The sequence below is a fragment of the Trachypithecus francoisi genome, unplaced genomic scaffold (assembly GCF_009764315.1).
Source record: "Trachypithecus francoisi isolate TF-2019V2 unplaced genomic scaffold, Tfra_2.0 Lachesis_group14, whole genome shotgun sequence".
NCBI lineage: Eukaryota > Metazoa > Chordata > Mammalia > Primates > Cercopithecidae > Trachypithecus > Trachypithecus francoisi.
Window position 1 is genome coordinate 62,142,951 of NW_022681459.1, and position 24,421 is coordinate 62,167,371.

The window sequence follows — 24,421 nt, forward strand, 5'->3', positions numbered from 1 at the left end:
TCACCCAGGCTGGAGTGCAGTGGTGCAATCTCGGCTCACTGCAACCTCTGCTTCCTGGGGTTCAGGCAATTCTCCTGCCTCAGCCTCCCGAGTAGCTGGGACTACAGGCGCACACTGCCATGCCCGGCTAATTTTTTGTATTTTAGTAGAGACGGGGTTTCACCGTGTTGCCCAGCTGGTTGCAAACTCCTGAGCTCCGGTAATCCGCCTGCCTCGGCCTCCCAAAGTGCAGGGATTACAGGCGTGAGCCACTGCACCTGGCCTAAATATACCTGAATTTGATTTCCATCTTCCCATCAGCCCTCCTTTGTGTGGGTTTTATAGTCTTTCCTCACAACCCCGGCATCCTACTTCTCCTTCCTGACTCTAAGCTCAAATACCTCCACTCACCCATCTTCATTGCTTCCAGAGTGATTTGTGCAAAACAGATCAGACTGTGCCATGTCTCTTCTTGCACCCTCCTCTGGTTCTGCATGCCCGCACGATAAAGTTCAGGTTTCCTAGCCTGGCCTTGGCTGACTTGGGTAGCTTTATGACTCTGCTCCCTTCCTTGACCCTGGGCCTCAGTCACGGCAGGCCCATGTAAGGTTACCTAAACTTACAATGTGCAAATTACCCTTGGGTGTTTATTCTTTGACTATACTCCTTTTTGTACTCCTCAATTCTTGCTATCCTTTAATATGGTGCAAATATCACCTTCTCTGTAAAGCTGTTCCCTGAGCTTAATCCTCCCTCCCTTCTGCCCCAAGGGTACCCTGGCCTCACCTTCTCATTTCAAGTATGACACCCAATGGAAAGGCATTTGTAATGATTTGTTTGCTTCTGTGTCTTCTCTCCCAAGCTGCAAGCTCTTTCAACTGAGAAGTATCTGCTTTGTGATCTTACAGCACAGCCCAGCCTCTGGCATACAGCAGTCACTTAGTAAATGTTGAATGAATGAATGACCTATGGTCTCTTCTGGTTTGGCTTGTCCTAAACTATGCATCTGAGAATTAGATGGTTTTGGCAATATGATGGAGAAAAACCAACTGACGATATGATGGAACTCAACTTTGCTCTTAGGAATAATGAGTTTTGGGGAGGCTTAGGCTGGAGCATTGCTTGAGCCCAGGAGTTTGAGCCTGCAATGCGTTATAATTGTGCCACTGCACTCTAGCCTTGACAAAAGAGTGAGACCCTGTCTTGCAAAAATAACTAACTAAATAATAAAAATAGAAACAATGGGTTTTAAACATTTGAGCTAATGAACCAAAGATGGTAAGGAATTTCAATAACAAATTTTCCTAGACAATATATCTGGAGATGGTTCCAATAAATGATTAAAACATGTAAAACAGAACCATTAAGTAATCTAGATCATTTACTGCAAAAGAGAAACTTGAAGAGACTTAATAATGGTTTTTAATAAAAGATTGTACTCCAAGGAAGGCTAAACATCCTCCTTCTCCACAAACACAAAAGAAGAAGAAATGAGATGAAAGCGCTTCAAAGATTAAAGTCAAAAACAAAAAGGACTTGAATGGTTTCCTGCCAGGCAGTGTAAACCCATTTAAGTCACTATTACAGATAACTCACATTCGGAATCAGGCACAGCTCTAAATGTTTGCTATGTATTATGTCATCTAATCAATCCAATTTTCGTAACGAACCCATGCAAGTTTGTTTTAATTTTATTATTCCCATTTTACAGGTGAGGAAATAGAGACTCAAGGTTGTTAAGTAGCTTACCCAGGTCACAGAGCTGAGAAACCATAGAGCTGAAATTCAAAGCCAGGCTGGCTGGCTTGTGAGGTTTTGGTCCTACTTCTAAGCTTCGTGCTTTGCTAGAGACTGACACAGATGTCAGACCTCTGTCTGGGGATGAAGGCCTAAAGCTAAGCTCAAGAAAGCTTGAGAAGTTCAAGTGGCTAGCTTAAATTTAAACGAGAAAATCCTTGAATACACAAATGATTCTTCACTGCCAGGGCAATCAGCTCTCTTGGGGTCATTACATCATTGTATGTGTGTGTGTGCGCGCGCGCGTGTGTGTAGAAAAGTTAAACACCCATTTTTTGTATTCTTTATTCTGGTGAGTTGGCCTACCAGATCTTGTCCTGCTAATGAGACAGTAAGTCGTTTTGATTTTTTTTTTTGGCTGTCAAGGCATGCACGGTTTCAGCATCTACATGTGTGTGTGTATTTATAAGACCTGACATGAATCGAGCCATATTTAGATATTATGACTTTACCTCCAGAGGGACAGAACTTACTCTGGGGGTTGAAGAGTCAGCATCTCCTTCCCTGTTATTTTTTCCAAGGCAAGCTTGTTTAGCCTGACTCTGGGGCACACGCAGTGGGGTCACAGTCAGCACAGAACGGGGGCAGCATGTTCTGCAATTCAAATGCAATTCAAATGCCTGCACCAAAGAAAGCCAACACTCATCTGATGAGTAGCAGAGAGGGGCCTTGAACACTGAGCTGTGCCCCGGCTGCAGGAGGCCTGGAGGCTGGTTCAGGAGAACCAGGCAGCCCAGCAGGAGCCCCGTGAGAAGGGTGGGAATGAGTCACCAGACTTTTCAGGTTGACTGAGGTGACATCTGTTGATTTTCTTTGAATTTAGATGTGTTATCAGTTCACACATTGGGCATAACGGGAAGAAGATGAGTGAACATTTTCTTGATAGTGCCTGACCTTTATCAGGGTTGTGATAAGATCTGGGGTAAGATATGACTCTGCAAGAATATGCTGGACAGTGTGTGTCCCCTAGTGTGTACCAAACGAGCGGTAGCAGATGGACCCTCTTGGGAGAAAACAGTGTGACAGGCCCACTCTCTGTTCTCTGACAGACACAGTTGGCCTGGGTGGATATTTACTATCTTAGGGCATGGGGAGGAACCGCTAATTTGTCACACACTGTGTTCATGGTCTGGGAAAAGCCCTTGCTTTTTTGACATTGGGTCCTCCACTATAACCAGACAGATTTTGAAAGCTGTGGTTAAGAGTTTGGGTTTTGGCCGGGTGCAGTGGCTCAAGCCTGTAATCCCAGCACTTTGGGAGGCCGAGACGGGCGGATCACGAGGTCAGGAGATCGAGACCATCCTGGCTAACACCGTGAAACCCCGTCTCTACTAAAAAATACAAAAAACTACCCGGGCGAGGTGGCGGGCACCTGTAGTCCCAGCTACTCGGGAGGCTGAGGCAGGAGAATGGCGTAAACCCGGGAGGTGGAGCTTGCAGTGAGCTGAGATCCGGCCACTGCACTCCAGCCCGGGCGACAGAGCGAGACTTCATCTCCAAAAAAAAAAAAGAGTTTGGGTTTTAGGAGTTCATATAATCCCTCTGGCCTCAGTTTCCTCATGCTTAAGATGGAAACAACAATGGTACTTACCCCCTTAGATAGGAATAAATAGACTAATACATGTCAGGTACTTAAAACAATATGTATCCAGCATTAAACTTGTATTTACATGAATGCATCATCCTTATTTATACAACTTCATATCTATGGGAGGACTTACTCTAATGCTTGCTCAAAATAGATGCTTGGTAAATATTTGTTAAATATTGAAGGAGATAGAAGAATGGATTTAGTGGGGTACCTGTATGGCTATCTGTTCTGACTTCTCAGTAACCTGTAATTCAAGGATAGACAGGTAAAACTGGATGTTAGATTTAATCTCTGTTGAACAATATTTCAAAAAAGGGGAGTTTTCTGCAATCATACATCTCTGAAGAATAGATGGAAATGGAGATAATGAGTTTGCATGAAGACTGTGAAAGAAATGGCATGAAGAATTGACTTGGTGAATGTCACATGTGAAGGACAGGCAGCAAGGATGATGACTCTAAATAAAATAAAAAACGGGGTCTAATATAATTAGAAACCTTAAAACTGCAAAACATATGTTATTTGTGAATCTACAAAAATAAATACATATAAAAAACAGGAGTCAAATCTCTGACCTGTATTGACCTTCTCTTGGTTGTTGTAATAACAATAGCTTAGAAATAGAAGTAAAATGAAAAGTAGAGTGTTTAGGAGCTGGTACAGTATGACAAGAGTACCTTAATTATTAGATTAAATTATATAAAATTACCACGTTTGGGGTAAAAAATAGGGTCAGATATTGTCAGTATCTTCTATTTATTTTTATTTTTTATTTTTAGAGACAGGATCACACTCTGTTGCCCAGGCTGGAGTGCAGTGGTGCAACCCTGGCTCACTGTAGTCTTAAACTCCTGGCCTCAAGTGATTATCCTGGCCACCCAAAGTGCTGGGATTACAGGCATGAGTCAGCAGCCCCCAGATACTGTTAATTTCATATGATTTGATCTACTATATTTCAGCTAATTGTAGCTAAATCAAAATACTTATAGTGTCTTGCCTTTATTGTCTTTTAACTATAAAAATAAATTGGCCAATTTTATGTGTCTTAGCCTCCTTTACCTCTCAGACTTTGTGCATAGTACGTACTAAACAAATGTTTTGTTAATTGAGTGGTGTTTTTGGTTATCTTCTCTCAAAAGTCAGGACAAAAATTTGCCACACTACCTAATGCTGAGACTGCCCTTAAAATATAATTACCAAAGTGTTCGCTTCACTTCAATTTTCATGATTTAGATAAATCCTTTTTGTTCCTTGTTTGGGCAGCACTGGGTAGCTAATTAATATATTATTAATATATTGTAGAGGCAAACAAGACTCTGCTTGCTCACACAGCTATGACAAGAATAAATTCAGGTCAGAAATATTTTTGCAATTAAGGGAAAATGTTATTATAATGAGAAGTTATTTTTTAAACAACAAGACACAACTCAGTGTCCAAACATGGTAGAGACTTACAAATGAGGTGAATGGCAGAGTCAGGCAAGCCCTCTCCCGATGGTTCCAATCATTTAGGGCCCAATATGGACATCTAAAATGCCCTGAAATGAACTTGAAATGATAACCTTTTGTGATCCCAGGAATGAAGAACATTATTATTCGTATGCGATTTCATAACAGTTGGGATTGGTGCCAAACTTAGGGGCCAGTACTGAAATAACTGAGCAGGAGGCATGAAATGGTTTTCAATTCAGAAAATAAAGAGCTTCCTCCCCAGTAGAAGAGACGGGGGAATGTTCAGGAAGGAGTGTGAATAACTCATGAGTTATAGTACCTCTTTGGGCCTCAGTTTTTCCATATTTTGTTAACTACCTCCTAGAGAATATTCATTCTCTGTAACATCTGTTGTTGCAAGGATAAATCAGATAATGCCTAAAAATGCTATGCATTTCTTGAGGGGGGAAAAACTAGAGCCAGAAAATGTATTATTTTGGTTTTGGTTGACCCAGAGGTATGACAGCAGCCACATTACATAAGAAGAGTTCTAAGAAAATAGAGTTGCTTTCATTTTTTAAACAGAAGAACCACAATCTCCTCTCTGCTTGGATCCTTATACAAATCATATATGTGAGCAAGAAAGGGCCTACGAAATCACCCATTTTAACTTTCCCCCAATGCCATGAATTTTTCTTAGAGATATTTTGAGCATGAAGCATGCACAATCCTGCTCAATTTTTGCCATCTAATGAGATCCCAGCCCCAGGTGCTGTGCTTCTACAATAATGTCTCAATGCTAATTACATTTTAGAATGGTTAGGGCAAGAATAGCTCCAAACATACTTGAAGTAATAACTAGTCGTATATCCAGAAGGTCAACAGTTCAATCAAAGACAGAAAAAAAATTAGCATATCTTAAGAAAGAGTTCAAGTGGTTTTGTGCAAGAGCTCTCATTTAAGTTTGCAAGTGCACTTAAAATACTGATAGAGATAGGTAATTCTATATTTGCCTTTTTAACTCAGTGAAAGCTCCCAATTTCAGGGTGCAGTGTCTGAGAACGAGAAGCATCTGGCAGGTGAAGGGGAGAGGCGTGTTGTTAGAGAAATTGGCTGGAGTTTCAGGTTAGGGGTCTGTGCCAGGACTGCGCTGCATGGAGTTGTAGAGATGGGGGCTTTGGGCTGCTGATGAAAGAAAAGAAAGGATGCTAGAGAGCTTTGCACTGGGCCAGGGCACTGCGCCAATCCTCTGTTACAGTAACAACACAGCGCTAATCCACGAGCACAGTAAATCCCTCAAACAATTGTGTATCAAATCACTATCAACAAAATTCCACTCTGCTGTCATCAATGCAGTTTCCACAAAAATGTCTGATCTTTTCCCCAACTTCTCAGTTTTAAAAATGATTTATAACGAATACCAAAGAGAAGCAACTGGGAACTCCACCCATTGCTTGCTATTCTACATGACTGAAGTTAACATTAGTTTAGAAGTGCATCACATTTTAATTTAAAAAAAAAAAGGCCGGGCGCGGTGGCTCAAGCCTGTAATCCCAGCACTTTGGGAGGCCGAGACGGGCGGATCACAAGGTCAGGAGATCGAGACCACCCTGGCTAATACGGTGAAACCCCGTCTCTACTAAAGAATACAAAAAACTAGCCGGGCGACGAGGCGGGCGCCTGTAGTCCCAGCTACTTGGGAGTCGGAGGCAGGAGAATGGCGTAAACCCGGGAGGCGGAGCTTGCAGTGAGCTGAGATCCGGCCACCGCACTCCAGCCTGGGCGATAGAGCCAGACTCCGTCTCAAAAAAAAAAATAAAAAAAATAAAAAAATAAAAAAATAAAAAAATATAAAAATAAAAAACTGAGTACCTATTATGTACTTGGCAACAGTTACATGGCTAATAGTATTAAAGATGACTCCTAAAAAAAATCATCTGCCAAAACCATCAAATAAATCATTTCTGCTCCACCAAAGGTAAAGTATTAAAATAATAAAACAGCTCAAGGATTTTTTTTTAATGTGCTAAAAAGCGGTACTTTTCATTCTCCAAGAGCCCCACACTCTGCACAAAAAGTTCCTTTCAGTAAGGGTGCAATGTACCCTGGCATTGTGCGAAACACAGCCTAAGAACTCGTGATTTCATGGGGGACCAACTAAGCTGGGAATCTAAGAATGACTTTTATACTTTGAACTATAGGAAAACCTTTAGGGAGAAAAATCAAGTTATAACAAAACTTAAACTCACTAACTTTTAAATAGGATGGTATCTTCTTACATTCAATTTAAAATAGAAAACATTTGGCCGGGCGCGGTGGCTCAAGCCTGTAATCCCAGCACTTTGGGAGGCCGAGACGGGTGGATCACGAGGTCAGGAGATCGAGACCATCCTGGCTAACACCGTGAAACCCCGTCTCTACTAAAAAATACAAAAAAACAGCCGGGCGAGGTGGCGGGCGCCTGTAGTCCCAGCTACTCGGGAGGCTGAGGCAGGAGAATGGCATAAACCCGGGAGGTGGAGCTTGCAGTGAGCTGAGATCCGGCCACTGCACTCCAGCCTGGGCGATAGAGCGAGACTCCGTCTCAAAAACAAATAAAAAAAATAAAAATAAAAAATAGAAAACATTTTAGGCCGGGCACAGTGGCTCACACCTGTAATCCCAGCACTTTGGGAGGTCGAGGCGGGCGGATCATGAGGTCAGGAGATCGAGACCATCCTGGCTAACACGGTGAAACCCCGTCTCTACTAAAAATACAAAAAATTAGCAGGCGAGGTGGTGGGCACTTGTAGTCCCAGCTACTCAGGAGGCTGAGGCGGGAGAACGGCGTGAACCCAGGAGGCAGAGCTTGCAGTGAACTGAGATTGTGCCACCGCACTCCAGCCTGGGTGACAGAGTGAGACTCTGTCTCAAAAAAAAAAAAAACAAAAACAAAAAAAAAACCCAGAAAACATTTTAAATGTACAGAAAAGTACAGAGAATAATAATAACCAACTCATCACTGAGGGTTTTTAACCAGTCTGTTTAACAGACCCTGTATCATTTCAGAGGGGTCCTACAGTTGCTCAGGCAGGAATTTTTCCAGATTGGAGACCAACCTCTGGGGACACAGCGTTTCTGCAGGATGTTTTGGGTCCATGGAATTCTCTCCTTGATCCTCTGCCATCCTAATTGAGCTGTTCCTTCCATTCACTTCCATTCACGGAGGTGATGAAGAGCTGTTGGGGGAGGGGGCTGTGGCAGATGCCAGGACCACCTCTGCCTTCAGCAGGTCAGTCAATCCAGGAAGATCAATGCCCACATAAATAATTCTAACATAAGACTGAGTGCTGGAGAGAAAGAGATTCACTTTATCTGGGGCAGAGCTGGGAAAGGAGGGTGGGTTGGGGGTTAGCCCTTGGGGTCGGCTAGGATTTGGGAAGGTGGTGATGAGTGGGATGGAGGAGCTTAAGCAAGAGGGAAGGACTTAGGTCCAGAAAGGTGAGCAGGCAGTCCTCAGAACAGAGTGTATGCTCACAGCTAAATGGGTGTGCTTTGGCTGGAAAAAATGTTGAGAGGCCCCTAGCTTACCGATGGAAGCGTCCACGCCCCTCCCCATCTTCTAATTTTCTTTTCCAATGATGCTACTGAGCCTTGAACTTTTACATATCATCCAGCTGCTTTTTAAACCCTAAGGTCATATAATACAGTAATAATTTACTTTTGGAGAGCATGTTACAGTTTACAAATTGCTTTTTGATACATATTATTACATTTGATCCATGTAACAGCCCTGTGACACCCCAGGCTCATCTCCACAAGTTCTTTCCTTTCAGAGTAACTTCTGCTTATAGAAACTGCCAGCTATAGAATCATAAAAAAAATTTCCAATAGCAGTCTTATTGCGTTAGAAGTAGAAGCTGGAATAAAGTCAGCAATCTGGGAGAGACAAAGGAGACGGCATCAGCATAGACAGAGATTGAGAGTCCTGAGAGGATGACACGATTGTGGCTTTGGAAATGCAGAGTGATGCAGAAGAAAGAGAAGAAAGAGTGTGCCACAGAAAGCAGAAGGTGAAGCAAGGTACAGGGTGGTGGTTCGCTCCAGGGTGGTGTGCTGGCAGGGAGCCAGTCTGGGGTCAATGCCTGCTCAACCACAAGTGGGACTAGGTGTTTACCTTGAGCAGTGCCCTGTGAAACTCAACTCAAAAATACAAAAGGGTGGCTTTCAGAACATGCAGATAGAATAAAAATATTTTTTTTTTCTTTTGAGATGGAGTCTCACTTTGTCGCCCAGGCTGGAGTGTAGTGGCATGATCTCGGCTCACTGCAGCCTTCACTTCCCGGGTTCAAGCAATTCTCCTGCCTCGGCCTCCTGAGTAGCTGGGATTACAGGCACCCACCACACCCAGCTAATTTTTGCATTTTTAATAGAGATGGGGTTTCACCATGTTAGCCAGGCTTTTCTTGAACTCCAGACTTCAAGTGATCCACCTTCTAGGCCTCCCAGAGTGCTGGGATTACAGGTGTGAGCCACCATGCCTGGCCTAAAATGATTCTTTTTATAAGGCTGGGGAGGCAAAAGACCGTTTCAAGATCTGGGAAGGTAGAAATGCTCATTTCATTTGATGTACGTACGTTCTGTCACATCCCACAACACCTCATCTATTGTAACTTTGATAAACGGTTTTTCAGATCGAGTACGAAAGTGGTGCACTTTTGCGACTGCTTTATAGAAGCAAAAACAACCAGGACACCATTTTCTGGTTGCAATCTACTTGGAATAAATCTCACTGATGTTGGATGCATAAACATATCCACTTAGCCTGCTGTCAATCAGTTTACTTTTCTACTTAGAGACACGATGTGAAATGAGATTAATCCAGTTACAGCAAAGTGAGTGAATTCAGTTGAGTAAATCCCTTCCACGGAAAAGAACTTTGTTTTGCAGTTCATTTGAAATGAAATCCACAGGACAGTATGAAGCCTTCTCTGGAACTGAACAAATGCATTTATCCTAGTTTTATTTGGAGCTAAATTCACTTATAGCTATCCCATTTGATGGTGTACTCTATTGTCCTTAGGTGAGGGTCACAGTGAAAGCGTTTGCTGAACAACCAAAATATTTCGGTGGAATTTAGCCTGAGGACTAGTGCTCCAACTAGACTATAAGTGCAGAAAAGATTGACAACTCCTTGGAGAGAGAGGAGAGAGACTAATAAAAACCAACAAAACTGTGTATATTCTTTTATATTCCTCCTTCTTTGTGTTCCATGGCAAAAGGGCAGTCTGCACACAGCTTCCATTTAACAAATACATACTTGGTGGTAACTATCTCAAGCAGGCAAGGCTTGGAGCAGGTCCAGAGGATAATGAGGGGATTAAAAGGTCGGGGAGAGACTCTCAGGGCAACACGCTAATGGAATTGAGATGCTTTAGCCTGGAAAAGGGGTGGCTGTGCTTGGCAGTTGCAGAGGGCCGTTTATCATTACCTAATGTTAGAAATCACATTGTGTGCAGGGTGGGATGAAAGACACTCACTTTACACCCCAGGAAGAGGTGTTTAGGGTTAGAAATGGGGGAGAAGTTTTGACTTCGATGGAATATAAGGCATCCACCAGTCCTTAAGAAATCTTCCCCTGAAAATGTTAAAGTGGAAGAGTAGATAATCTTTCCGAAATGATTTAGGTGCACCCTGCAGTAGGGGAATGACCCCAGAGGACCTCTAAAGTTCTATTCCATTTCTTATCCCGTGATTTTTCAGTGGCCACTGTCAGGACCTAGCTTACTTCTGGTCTACCTTTCTCCATAGCTGGGAGCCCTTGACCCTTTTCTGCAAGTCAACCGTGCTGTACACTCAGCACTAAGCCTCTTCTCAGTTGGGAGGGATTTACGGAGGCCACTCTAGCTGAACACTTGGCTGACTCGGCATGGGGTCATGCTTGTTGCTGGCCTGGCTCTGAGGCATCCCAGTTCTAGCAAGCAGGATTCTGCCTTGTTCCTGAGTCTTCATCTTACTGCATTTACCTGAAATCTGCCTGTGTACTCCTATGCTAATAATTGAAATTCTTTCTTGTTTTCCATGTCTAACATGATTTTGAGATCATACCTGGTATCCACTCTAGAACTGAAGCCTTCTCTCTCTCTCTTTCTCTCTCTATTTCTCCCACACCTCCTCCTGGAGCTCATACCTGGTGTTCAGTCCCTGAACATTAACCCTGTCCTTTTTTTTTTTTTTTTTTGAGATGGAGTCTCACTCTGTTGCCCAGGTTGGAGTGCAGTGGTGCAATCTCTGCTCACTGCAACCTCCTGTTCCCAGGTACAAGCGATTCTCCCACCTCGGTCACCCCAGTAGCTGGGATTACAGGCGCCCGTCACCATGCCTAGCTAATTTTTGTATTTTTAGTAGAGACGAGATTTCACCACATTGGCCAGGCTGGTTTCAAACTCCTGACCTCAGATGATCCACCTGCCTTGGACTCCCAAAGTGCTGGGATTACAGGTGTTAGCCACTGTGCCCAGCCTTTTAGCCCTGTCCTCTAAAGCTGACTGCCTTTGTGCACGGAGTACCACTTAGCATTGGTCCTAGATGTCTCCTTTCGTCTGTGGCTGGATTTTCCATTCCCTGCCCCTCATAACCCCACCACCGTCACTCCGGCCACTGCCGGTCTATTTGTTCTTTGCCTGGTCATATAGTGACATGCCACATGACTCTATTTTCCTATAGCGTTCTATGGTTTATGGTCGCACATCTGAGTCTTTGTAAATCATATACTGGTGTTTTCCAACCTTGTCACTATTGACATTTGGGGCCAGTTAAGTCCTTGTTGTGGGGGCCATCCTGTGCATTGTAGGATTCTGAACAGCATCACTGGCTTCTACCCACCAGTAGGTCCTCTCCCCGCAAATTGTGACAAAAAATGTTTCCTGGCATTACCAGATGTCCCTGATGGGGGTGGGGGAGAACCCCTGCTCCACAAGAACCCAGAAAGGCAAGAGTACTTTTTTTTTTTGGAGACAAGGTCTCACTCTGTCACCCAGGCTGGATGGAGTACAGTATCTCAGTTATATCTCATCACAACTTCAAACTCCTGGGCTCAAGTGATCCTCCTGCCTCAGCCTCCTGTACCTAGGACTCCAGGCATGCATAACCATACCTGGCTAATTTTTAATTTTTTGTAGAGATGGGATCTTGCTATGTTGCCCAGGCTGGCCTCAAACTCCTGAGCTCAAGCAATCCTCCCACTGTGGCCTCCCAAAGTGTTGGGATTATAGGCGTGAGCCACCATGCCTGGTTGACAAGAGTACTTTAAAGCCAGTTAAATAGCTGAATGTATAAACAGAACATTTGAATCTGGTAACATTTTAACTAAGGACTCTAACCTTTTAATAAACACCAAATGTAAGTTTGTAAGGTTTGTATCACAACACAAGGTCTACAGTGGGTAAAATGGGGGTGAAAATCCCTTCACTCTAGATCTGTTCTTCTCAGATTTTATTGTGCATAAGAATCACCAGAGGAATTTTTTCATAGTTAAGATTCTGATTCAATAGGTTTGAGGCAGGGCCTGAGATCCTCACTTCTAACAGCCTCCCTGGCAATGCCGGCTGCTGCTGGTCCTAGGATCACACTCTGCTACAAGTGCCCAGGCCCTCGATTAAAAATCACGTGAAAGGTCAAGGAGGGGCTATTGGAAAATAAATAATTATAGGGTCACAAGAGCAACATCACAATACTTATTAGAACAGCAGGCTAGAAAAATTTGGATGTTCCCTGCACCTTTCTATAAGGAACAAAAAAACTGCTCTCAGGGATGTGTTTTGAAGTACGACACTTCTATTAGCTTGAAATTATAAATATTACACAAGTTACTTGTGAGCTCTCTGCGCTGGCCAGGGATGAAAGCCTACGAACTTCTAAGCTAGCTTGGTAAGTCTTTTAGAGGTTTCCAAAAGTCTGACGGAAACCTAAACTCAAGATCTTTATAGTCCCATATTACAAACGGAAGAGGGTAGGGTTGAGGATGGGGCTGGGGGAGGGGATGGAGGGAAGAGAGTCATTGTAAACGAGTCTTGCAGATACACTTTATGGCACTTGCTCACATTACAAATAAGGTGTAAAATGATACCGACCATCACATGATGTTACTACAACCAAAAATCAGATAATCCAGCATATTTTTAAAACGTCTGCAAAAATGAGGTCATTAACTTTCATGTGTAGTGAGTAGGATAATCGAGTCTTCCGAAAGCTGCTGAGAGCCTAAAATAAACTTTTTCTCCCCTCGTCTAATGCTGCTTTTGAGTGACATTTCCTTAGGGTTTTGCAGACATCGAACTCATTGTTGCATATCCTCACTGCAGGGAGAAAATGGTCATTCACACTTATTCCTATCTTACTTAGGAAGACTGAGGTCCACTAGTTTGTCTAAGGATGCAGATTCATCCAGGTTTGCAGAGAATTGATGGATAGGAAGGAGACAATGAAGTTCTGGCCCTTTAGAGGCCAGAGATCCATCATGAGATTAGCTGCACCAGCAGGTAAGTAGTCACCTGCAGGGAGGGGAAGCTAATAGTCTAGCTCTGAAAGATTTGGAGAAGGTGTTATCAAAATGATCAAGTGGAATAGAAATAAATGACTTCTCATACTCTGTCCTAAGGATTTTTTTTTTCTTAAATCAACAGTGTAAGTACAGAATAAGAAAGATCTGGCTGGGCACGGTGGTTCATGCCTGTAATCCCAGCACTTTGGGAGGCCCAGGCAGGCGGATCACAAGTTCAGGAGTTTGACACCAGCCTGACCAACATGGTGAAACCCCGTCTCTACTAAAAATACAAAAATTAGTTGGGCCTGGTGGTGTTCACCTGTAGTCCCAGCTACTCAGGAGGCTGAGGCAGGAGAATCACTTGAACCCAGGAGGCGGAGGTTGCAGTGAGCTGAGATTATGCCACTGCACTCCAGCTTGGGTGACAGAGCGAGACTCCATCAAAAAAGAAAGAAAGAAAGAAAGAAAGAAAGAAAAGAAAGAAAGAAAGAAAAGAAAGAAAGAAGGAAAGAAGGAAAGAAGGAAAGAAGGAAAGAAGGAAAGAAGGAAAGAAGGAAAGAAGGAAGAAGGAAGAAGGAAAGAAGGAAAGAAGGAAAGAAGGAAAGAAAAGAAAAGAAAAGAAAGAAAAAAAGATCTGGCTTAGTAGTAGTGCACGGGAACTCATAGGTTTTAGTTGACCAGAATTTCAGTATGAGTCAGCAGTGTGACATGGATGCCAAAAGAGCTCATGCAATGATGGGCCATATTAATAGAAGTATAGGCTACAGATCATGCAACTACCCCATGGTGTTCTGCATCCTCAGATCACTCCTGGAGAGCATAGCTCCATTCTGAGCCTCCTGACTTAGGAGAGGCCCTACAGTAGAGTCCAATCAGAGGCGAGTGCTTAAAATAATGCCAGCATGCAAAACTGCCTCATAGGAGGAGTGGTTACAAGAACTAAGGATATTTATGCTTGAAAAAGAAGACTTTGAGGGACATGAATGGAAGCAGGAGAAGAGCAGGTTAATCTGGGAAAAGATCTTGAGGTAGTTGCCAGTGGCAGAAGTTTAGTTTCTGGATTCCCCACGGAAACTTCACAAGGCCCTTCTAACTCTTTGTTGTTTGCAAAATAAACAGATCTTCAGGCCGGGCGCGGTGGCTCAAGCCTGTAATCCCAGCACTTTGGGAGGCCGAGACGGGCGGATCACGAGGTCAGGAGATCGAGACCATCCTGGCTAACACGGTGAAACCCCGTCTCTACTAAAAAATACAAAAAACTAGCCGGGCGAGGTGGCGGGCGCCTGTAGTCCCAGCTCCTCGGGAGGCTGAGGCAGGAGAATGGCGTAAACCCGGGAGGCGGAGCTTGCAGTGAGCTGAGATCCGGCCACTGCACTCCAGCCTGGGGGAAGAGCGAGACTCCGTCTCAAAAAAAAAAAAAAAAAAAAAAAAAAAAAACAGATCTTCAGCAAAGAAGACCCTGTTTCCCTTATGATTTCCTTGAAATATAAAGCTTTGTGAATGCATTGATGCCTGCTTGCTAAACCATCTCTCTCAGCCTACAGATGCACCTCCTTCAAGAAGTCCTTTCTAAAAATCTCCATCTTGAGCCGTTTTTTAATCTCCTCATCAGGAGTTTTGCATTGTGGTAGCATTTTTTTGTTTGTTTGTCCTAGTTTCCCAAATACACTGTTCATTCCTTAGGGGAAAGGACCCAATTATATATTTTTTTGCTTTTATTTCCCTCAATGTTCTCAGTAGATCTGTATACCTGTGAGCTAGGGACTGAGGGAATTTCTACAGACGGTAGCCAAAAGATAAATTAAAGTAATCAGACAGGTAATTGTTACAGCATCTACAAGACGGAGCATTACTGTATGCTCTCTTGATGATAATAATACCTAATTGACCCTTCACTTTATGAAATAATATGAGCTGACAAAGTAGGCTGTATTGTAAATCTCCCTTACATCTTACATTTAAAAATGGAAGTTGAGGAACTAAGCTGGAGAAAAACAAAGTCTGCTCTCTAAAAGCTCCATCTTTTTTGTTCCAGGTATTGGGAATTTCTTTTCAGCTGGGGGATTCCTTGACTTCACACTTTCTTCTTCTTTGATTATTTGGATACTTACAGGGTACCAAGTGTCAACTCATAACATCCTACAGTACCTGGTTTATAAAATGAATTAGTAGTCTTTTATTTAAAAATATTGATCTGGCTGGGCGCGGTGGCTCAAGCCTGTAATCCCAGCACTTTGGGAGGCCGAGACGGGGGGATCACGAGGTCAGGAGATCAAGACCATCCTGGCTAACACTGAAACCCTGTCTCTACTAAAAAATACAAAAAACTAGCCAGGCAAGGTGGCGGGCGCCTGCAGTCCCAGCTACTCGGGAGGCTGAGGCAGGAGAATGGCGTAAACCCGGGAGGCAGAGCTTGCAGTGAGTTGAGATCCGGCTACTGCACTCCAGCCTGGGAGACAGATCGAGACTTCGTCTCAAAAAAAAAAAAAAAAAAAAAAAAAAAAATATATATATATATATATAGATCTAGGAAATAAAAATTCCACAAAATGAGTTTGTTGACATAAGAAAGCATCATGTTCTGCGTTGTACACAGGAGATATTGTTGGGGGTAGCAACCCATGAATCTTCGAAAGTCTCTTGTACAGTGGGTTAAAAACAGCATAATTTCACTCGAGGACAGAGGAGTCGGTGAGGCAAGTGAGTCATCTTTGAGGCTGAGCAGAGAACACAGAATACAGGAGCCAAGCTCATGCTCTGTCACTCTCATCACCAGTCAGTATAACCTCCCACAGTCCAATGACCTGACACGGTACGGAGCAGATGATACTCTCCGTAAGAAGTTGATCTAACTCCACTTGCCAGCCTGAAGTACACTTAGAAAATTTGAAGCACAAAAAGACTAAGACACAGGACCCCAATTTCCTATCAACACCTGCTAATCACAAATATTAGCACTTAGCTTGGATGACTCCAAAGGCCAAGGGAGAGGGGTGATGTCCTCCCCTAGTCTCAGGACTTCTGCACTCACAGCTGCAGGCCCTCTTGTGAGTCTCCAACTTCCAAGAACAATTCTGGGACATTAAAGGACATAACTGTTCGTAATAAAAAATCAAGGAGAAGGTTTTGTGCCTTTTGAAACGTATAACCTCTTTAGAAGGATAAGGGTCTATCGGCCCAAAATAAGCCCATCAGCATTATTGACTTCCATATGACTCCCTGAACTACCCAAGAGGGATAATAAAATCTCATGGGATGTCTGCCCGATGCAGAGCACAGGGTTAGAGTATAATTGCTGCAGACAGTCAGCCCTGCAGCAAGTGAGGCACCCAGCAGCATGACACCTAAGCAGCCCACAGAGGTACTATTGAGATGTTTGTAGTTTCTAATGGGACGTGGACATTGCAAGGGAATCCGTTAAGAATTAGACGCCAGCTCTTATGCCCTACAGGGAAGGGTGAAGGGTCTTGCCATCTATGGCAGAAAAGATCATTTCCCTCTGTTCTCAGACCCAGTGGGATTAGGCAGTTTTCCGCAGAAAATCAAAGGGCTTCAGAGAACACACAGTCTAACCCCTCACTTGACTGAGGAAGAAACTGAAGCTCAGGGAAGTTAGGTGACTTGTTTGAGATCACGTGGGTAGCTTCTGGCAGAGCCAGAATTCAGCTTTCCAGAAGCCCAGCAAGGGCTCCTGCATCTCCAGAATCCTGTGTTTGGACCAGTGTTGTGGAAGGGGCCCAGGCTACAGCGTGACAGGCTTGGTGCTAAGTCCCCGCAGACATTAGCAAATTACCTTGAGCAAGTCCCGGAAACTCTCCAAGCCTTGCCTTTCCCACTCTGCAGAATCAGAGGTAAAATCTGTAGTCTGTCTACCTCAAAGATCACAGCCAGATCAAACAAGATAATGACAACTCTTTTTATTTACTTATTTATCTTTTGAGACAGGATCTCGCTCTGTTGCCCAGGCTGGAGTGTAGTGGTGTGAACATGGCTTACTGCAGCCTTGACCTGTTGGGCTCAAGGGATACTCTTGCCTCAGCCTCTGGAGTAGCTTGGACTACAGGTGCGGGCCACTGGGCCTGGCTTTTTTTTTTTTTTTTTTTTTTTTGAGACGGCATCTCGCTCTGTCACCCAGGCTGGAGTGCAGTGGCGCGATCTCGGCTCACTGCAAGCTCTGCCTCCCAGGTTTACGCCATTCTCCTGCCTTAGCCTCCCAAGTAGCTGAGACTACAGGTGCCCACCACCTTGCCCGGCTAGTTTTTTGTATTTTTTTTTTAGTAGAGATGGGGTTTCACTGTGTTAGCCAGGATGGTCTTGATCTCCTGACCTCGTGATCTGCCCGTCTCGGCCTCCCAAAGTGCTGGGATTACAGGCTTGAGCCACCGCGCCCGGCCCCCTGGCTATTTTTTAAAAGAATATCTTGTAGAGATGGGGGCCTCACCATGTTGCCCAGGCTGGTCTCAATCTCCTGGGCTCAAGCAATCCTCCCACCTTGTCCTCCCAAAGTCACTGAGCCTGCACGGCAACGATTTTTAAAGCTCCATCAGGATCAGTGTACAATAACTCTAGAGAAAGAAAATTTTCCTGTTGAGGATATATGGATGGACACCAGGTGATTTATGATGAATGGATACCAGAATTTCCCATGGACATTCTGTGCAAAGTTGTGTGAGGATAAGTGCTAGGCATCGTTGGCTTTTTTCCCCATTGGGGAGAGTTTTCATAGCTTTCATCAACATCTTCAACGTGTCTGTGACACTCCCCTTCCCCCAGCCACCCCACCACTGCCAGTAAGAACGTATGTGCTATGGATATCAGCATATTTATGGTCAATTTAAAGTACTGACATAAGGTATTAGATTCAGACAATTTTCTTAGTTGTCTCAATGTATGGTTGAGATTCTCCTGCTAGTCTTGCCGATTTAATGATCTATATTTTCAAACAAATCTGTTTAGGGGAGGAGAGCCTTTTCAGCTATCAGACTTTACATTTTGTTTTATAAAGGGTTAAACTCTGTGACTTATAAAATGATGAACAGAAATTTCAAATTACAAGTCAGCCAGGCTTTCCACCCCACTTTGTACCTCCCTTGTAATATTTCCTAGTTATTTAGAAAGAGTTTCTTTAAAATAATATTTAACAAGATAACTATCTACTTATTATTTACTGAGTTCCTACTGAGTTCCCAGCAGTTTGTTTCTAATATTTTCCCATAAAGCACTCGAAAAAGACACAAATCATGAACCATTTGTAGGCCGACACATTAAGCCCGTGGTTCTAGAAGGCTGGGGGGTGTGGAGAAAAACAAACGGAAAAGTATTATTCACGACCAATTGATCAATTAGGCTGCTTTTCATTAAAAAACATAAAAAGGCAGAACCAATTTGGCAATGACTGTGTTAGAAATGCAAAAAAAGAACCATTATTAATGCTGGATTTCTTTTTTCGTATTTATTTTTAGTTCTCTATAGAAAAGTACACTGGAGAGCTTTCCGTAATGGCCACTGAAGGAGTGGATAAGATTCTACCCCCCACGGTGGAACCCTTTTGTAATGCTAATTTAGGAGCATGGACCAATACCTCGTTTATACAGCTTTTTCTCAATACAGTTTCAGAAGGCACAGGCTGACTTATGGAATATCTGAGTGTATGAGATAACCAACCAGGGAAGTTACCTACTAACAAGAGTCATCCATCGTCTCCTAAGGAAATCCACTGTGGCCTTTTATAAATCTGACAATGGCTTATACTCTTGTGTTTTCATGGTAAAATCTTATACAGTACAGGAATGTGAAAAATGAGAGGAATTTTTTCCCTCCTAATAATATCAAAATATCATCTTCCACCCCGAGGCTCTGAGGTCCCAGGTCTCATAACTCCCCCCTTGTATTGCTCCTTTCAGGGTTTTCCCCCCTTATTACTTCATCGTTCGCCTACTGTTTGCAGTTCCAAGTATTTTATGTTGAAGGTTTCTTGTACAGAGCCTTAAGCTATGTAAATGTAATAAGAGCACTTATCTGTGTTTAGTGGAATGCTGTTCTTATTCAGATGAATGAAACCTTAAATGTGTTTGGGTGGCAACCTCCTGGATTTTCAATAACTTCAAGTCTGGGTGTGTGTGAGAGCTACTTCCACTCAGCTCCACTTGTACCTCTCCTCACTGCATGTGCCCGTCATCAGAGAGAGTGCTCAGGAACCAGACAGCCTGGGTTCAAATCCTGGCTCCACCAGGTAGTAGTTAAGTGACCTTGTGCAACGTACTAGACCTCTCTGTACCTCAGTTTCCTCATTGTGAAAAAAGGATAATATTAGCACTTTCTTCACTGCACCATTAGGAGAAGTTAGTACCTACAAAGTAGTAGAACAATGCTTGGCAAATAACAATAACAACAGGCACTGTTTTAGGAACTTAACATGTATAAATCGTTTACTCTTCAGAACAATCCCACAAGATAGGCACCATTATTAATCCCATTCTATAGCTTGAGAAACTGAAGCACAAAAAGAATAACTTGTCCCAGTTCACTCACTTAGTAAGTGAAAGACTGGGCTCACACTGAGGCTGTCTTGGCTCCACAGCAAGCACTCAATAAACGTTACCTACTATTATTATTATTACCTGAACTTATGCACTCAATAAATATTTCCAGTTGCTATTGCTGCTGATAATGAAGAATTCGCATGTCGATTCCATCTTCAAAGTGTATTAAAAATTTATATGAACTCCAGTGAAATAATCAATTGAGGCAAAGATTATTACCTAAAGTCACTGGGTGACAGTTTGTCGAGAAATAGGATATTGCCAGAGTGCCAAAGTCTTTATGAGATACACTTTGAGATACTCCCTGAGACTACTTGCTAATTGCAAAGGGTGAAAAAGTGTCTTTACAACAAGAGATCCCCTGAGCAAGATCACAACCTCAAGCCCTGATCAAACTTGGCATCACACACAGTGGAACAACCTGGCACTCTGTACCTCCTGAAAAGATGCAATATGGAGTAGCCAGTGGCACCTTGCAAAAAATGTTCAATCAAAATCAAATCATGCTTTTAGTCCTAACTTGGAGCTTACAGGAAATAAAGTGGGTAGAGGAACAAATTAACCATGAGGCAACAACAAATTCAGAAAGTGGGACCTGGTACAAGAGAACTGGCTTAATCTTTAAAAACATCCAATGTTGAAGAAAGAAGTATGAGACCCAACTGTAAAATATGTTCTTATTTTTAAAAATTAGATTCTTTTTTTTAAAAAAATGGTATAGAAGACATTTGGGGGGGACAAATGGGGAAGGTTAAATCTGCACTAGCTATCAGGTGATATTAAGGACTTACTGTTTATCCTCTTAGGCCTAATGATGGTATTGTGGTTAGATAGAGGAATGCCTTTATTCTTAGATGAGTACTGAATTATTTCGGAGTGAAGTATTATCTTATCTGCAACTTAAAAGTAATTCAGAGAGAAATAGGTATAGATGGAGCAAATACGGCAAAAAGTTAGCAATTGTTGAACGTAGATAGTGAGTACTAATATTTCAACTTTATGTTTTATGTTCAGTTATTTTCTCACTATCTTTTCTTTTTTCTTTTTATTTTTTGAGACAGGGTCTTACTTTGTTGATCAGGCTGGAGTGCAGTGGCACGATCTCAGTTCACTGAAACGTCTGCCTCCCAGGTGCAAGCAATTCTCGTCCCTCAGTCTCTCAAGTAGCTGGGATTACAGGCACCTGCCATCATGCCTGGCTAATTTTTGTATTTTGGTAGACAGGGTTTCAGCATATTGGCCAGGCTTGTCTCCAACTCCTGACCTCAGATGATCTGCCTGCCTTGGCCTCCCAAGTGCTGGGATCACAGGTGTGAGCCACTGTGCCCAGCCGTTCTTCACTGTCTTCTTAAGGAACGTCTTAACATTTTCTTTGGAGAGCATGTAAGACTTTTATCATCATGTACTTTGTGATAGTTTAATTCTCTAAAATTTTTGTTTATAAATGCATATTTAAAAAGAAAACAATCTTTAAAAATTATTTACTGAATTCCTACTGACTCAAGTTTATTGAAACTTAACGTTAACACTGTTGAAGAGGACTTGGTGCCTAGCGCCAGGCCTGGCATATAGTAATTGATCGATAAATGTTTGTAAAATGCTTATCTGTTAAACAGGGCCATGCTTTCTTAAGAATTTTTAAATGGAAAAGAAAGGGCAGGCCAGGTACGGTGGTTCACACCTGTAATCCCAACAGTTTGGGAGGCTGAGGCAGGCGAATCGCTTGAGTTCAGGAGTTCAAGACCAGCCGGCACAACATGGCAAAACTCTGTCTCTACTAAAAATACAATATTAGCCAGGTGTGGTGGTGTGCACCTGTAGTTCTAGCTACTCGAGAGGCTGAGGTGGGAGGATCACTAAGCCCAGGGTAGTTGAGTCTGCAGTGAGCTGTGATTGCACCACTGCACTCCAGGCTGAGTGACAGAGTGAGACCCTGTTTCAAAAAAAAAAAAGGCTCATGAGACTGTGTTATTATCATTATTATTATTTATTTTTGGAGATCCGCCCCACCTCGGCCTCCCAAAGTGCTAGGATTATAAGCAGGAGCCACCGCGCCCAGCCAAGGCTATGCTACTTCTTTATAGACCAAGGTACGCTGGGCAAATACCTCAAAAGGACAAAATGGGAACCTATCGACCCTATTGTTTGATTCAAACAACTTATAAAGATTCTTGAACAAGCTTTGAGTTTGTTTTATAGGGGCACAAAAATGAATAATCTGCCCCCAGGATTATCCAGCAGCAACTGTTACTTATTGAAGAAATCCTGATGGAATCACACTTACTGACATGTTTTCGAACAACTGCAGACTTTTCTCGATCCAGGAAAAAAGGGCAAGTTCTACTCAAGTTTAGGCATGAACCCTGTCAGTCATCAACACCAGTGGGTGTTATTATCTGGGAATCAATAAATATGTTGGAACTAGGATCATTTTCAGCTCTTCTAGAAAGCAATAGTTCTAAAAGAGATGGCTTCAGGAAATAAGTGAGAGACATTTTGTATAAGAAGTTGGAAGAAAATGATCAAGAGTCAAAGAAATAACTAATGATGACACTGTCTTGCATTTTTATAGTGCCTTTTTCCTAAGGCACTTCATATCTATGTTAACTCATTTATTCTTACAATATCCCTACGAGGTAGACAGAACAATTGAAAGGGATTTTCACCAGGCCTAAGACGTCGGAGATATTCAAAAGGATATTGTATTAGCAACAGAAATATTTTTTCATATTGAATAGATTGATCATCTCTTTCTCCTCTGCTTCAGTAAAGTCATTTTTAAAAAAGATAAAATCTATTACAATTTGGGGAGAATAAGATTTCAGTTTACCACACGGGAGACACTCCAAGTTCAATCTACAAAAGCAGTTTTATTCAATAATATAGGGCCACCTCTCCTTTACAAAAAAAAAAAAACAAAAAAGGGTATGAGTCAGATATTTTTCAAATTTGAAAATTAAATATACTTAGGTGGTCCTCTATTTACACAGTGTTCCTTATTTAATAGCAGACGGTTTTGTAAAGAGGATCACTATAAAATTATTTTATAAAGTTCTATATACAATACTGGATTGTTAAAGGAGAGTAACTTCTGCTAAATGCTCTTTCTGAAACCAAAAATAAGAAACAAAAAGGACCCACTAAAGAACTAAACCGTTAATGACAAACGTTGCTGCATAGAACAAAAGATTCTTCGACCTGAAGTTTCCCATCCTCGGATAACGTAACGAGAGCACACGAAATTTTTCCCATGGGATGTTTAGGTCTAAAATATTTCCCTCTCCTAGTTTATCTAGGGATGTGTATGTTCAATAGTGTGCAAATTATGTTGCATATACCTTATTAAGAAGGCCTAATTCCAGGTAGGTAAATACGGTAATTTTTTTTGACAGTATACCTGTCAGGGCAATACGATACATTTTAAATTAGCGAAATCTTTGGTTGGTATGTTCAATCCTCATGTTCAGGAAGAGTTGGGACAAAGAACACAAAGCAGCTATCTTCAGACTGGATGCCTAAACCAGAGGCAGTCACAGGGATGGAGCCTCATGGCTAGTACAAAGAGAGACAATACCCTTCCAAAATACACTTCAACATAAAGTCCTCTTTTGGTAAAGGAATGAAAACTGGTGTTCTTTGTACAGGTAACAAAAATGCGAACAGAACTAGAAATTCAAGCAAAGAGAGAAATCCTGATCTCAGAGTGCTGGTGTTCATTCATTACTGCTCAGCCCTCTACCCCCTCCAACCCCTTCCAATTTGGATTAAATCCTGACCATGGTGAAATGGAATTTTACTTCTGTGATCCCAAGGTCGAAAATCTTTCCCCGAGATGCTTCTGAAGCCGGTTTGTGGAGATTTTTGTGTTATGGACTGAGTAAGGAACAAGTGTTCTCCCAGTTCACTTGATAGAAGTCAAATCCCATCACCACAAACATTGTCACGGCAAAAGGTTTAGAGACATTAGCCGATGGGACTTAAAAGCAGTATTTAGAGAACTAATGAGATTCATTTTAATTAACTCATACAAAATATATGTACAGATATTGTATAATGACATACCTTTTGGAAGAGAAGTGGTTGAATTTATGTCTTGGCTTTGATGCCGAGTTATTAGAATCCTTTCTGGCAAGAAGGAAGACGAATTCAAGCATCAGAATTACTGCATTTCAGAGTACGGATCCACTTTGTGCTGTCTTCCATGTACCACTCTGAAAGAGGGTGCAAGTTTACAGATCCATTAACTGTGCCTCCTCCTCCCCACCTCTTACTCCCTCCTCCAAACTAACCCTAGTCAGCCCTGCAGCCTGTAGGCAAACCACACAGGAACTAGCACATACGGGGCTTCAGAGAGTTGGGCGTGAGCCTTAGATTATGTGGTTTTGTTTTCTTGCTGCCAGAGTTGAACTAAAATGCAGGAGGTTCACTGAAATACTTTTGCTTCTTTATGCTAGGTTTCAGTTTTAACAATATCCCCACTGAACACTTATGTTCACATAAGAAAATTTCTAGTCCTAGATATGGTCCATCAGCAAGTTGATCTTAAGGAAAACTCTT

The 24,421-nt window shown here is 42.5% G+C and overlaps 1 protein-coding gene across 7 annotated transcripts in view; it reads right to left on the reverse strand.

Moving 5' to 3' along the window:
• Nucleotides 1-24,251, reverse strand: part of GRAP2 (GRB2 related adaptor protein 2) — a 74,502-nt gene extending 50,251 nt beyond the window's left edge. For 3 of the 7 annotated variants that reach the window (XM_033233882.1, XM_033233884.1, XM_033233875.1), the window contains exon 1: nucleotides 23,927-24,147. The gene's annotated coding sequence lies outside the window, so the exon portion shown is untranslated. Of the gene's footprint in view, nucleotides 1-3,942; nucleotides 3,982-23,926 lie in introns of all 7 variants that reach the window. The other 4 variants (XM_033233877.1, XM_033233881.1, XM_033233878.1 and 1 more) reach the window with 4 other exon arrangements.
• Between the last annotated feature and the right edge of the window lie 170 nt (nucleotides 24,252-24,421).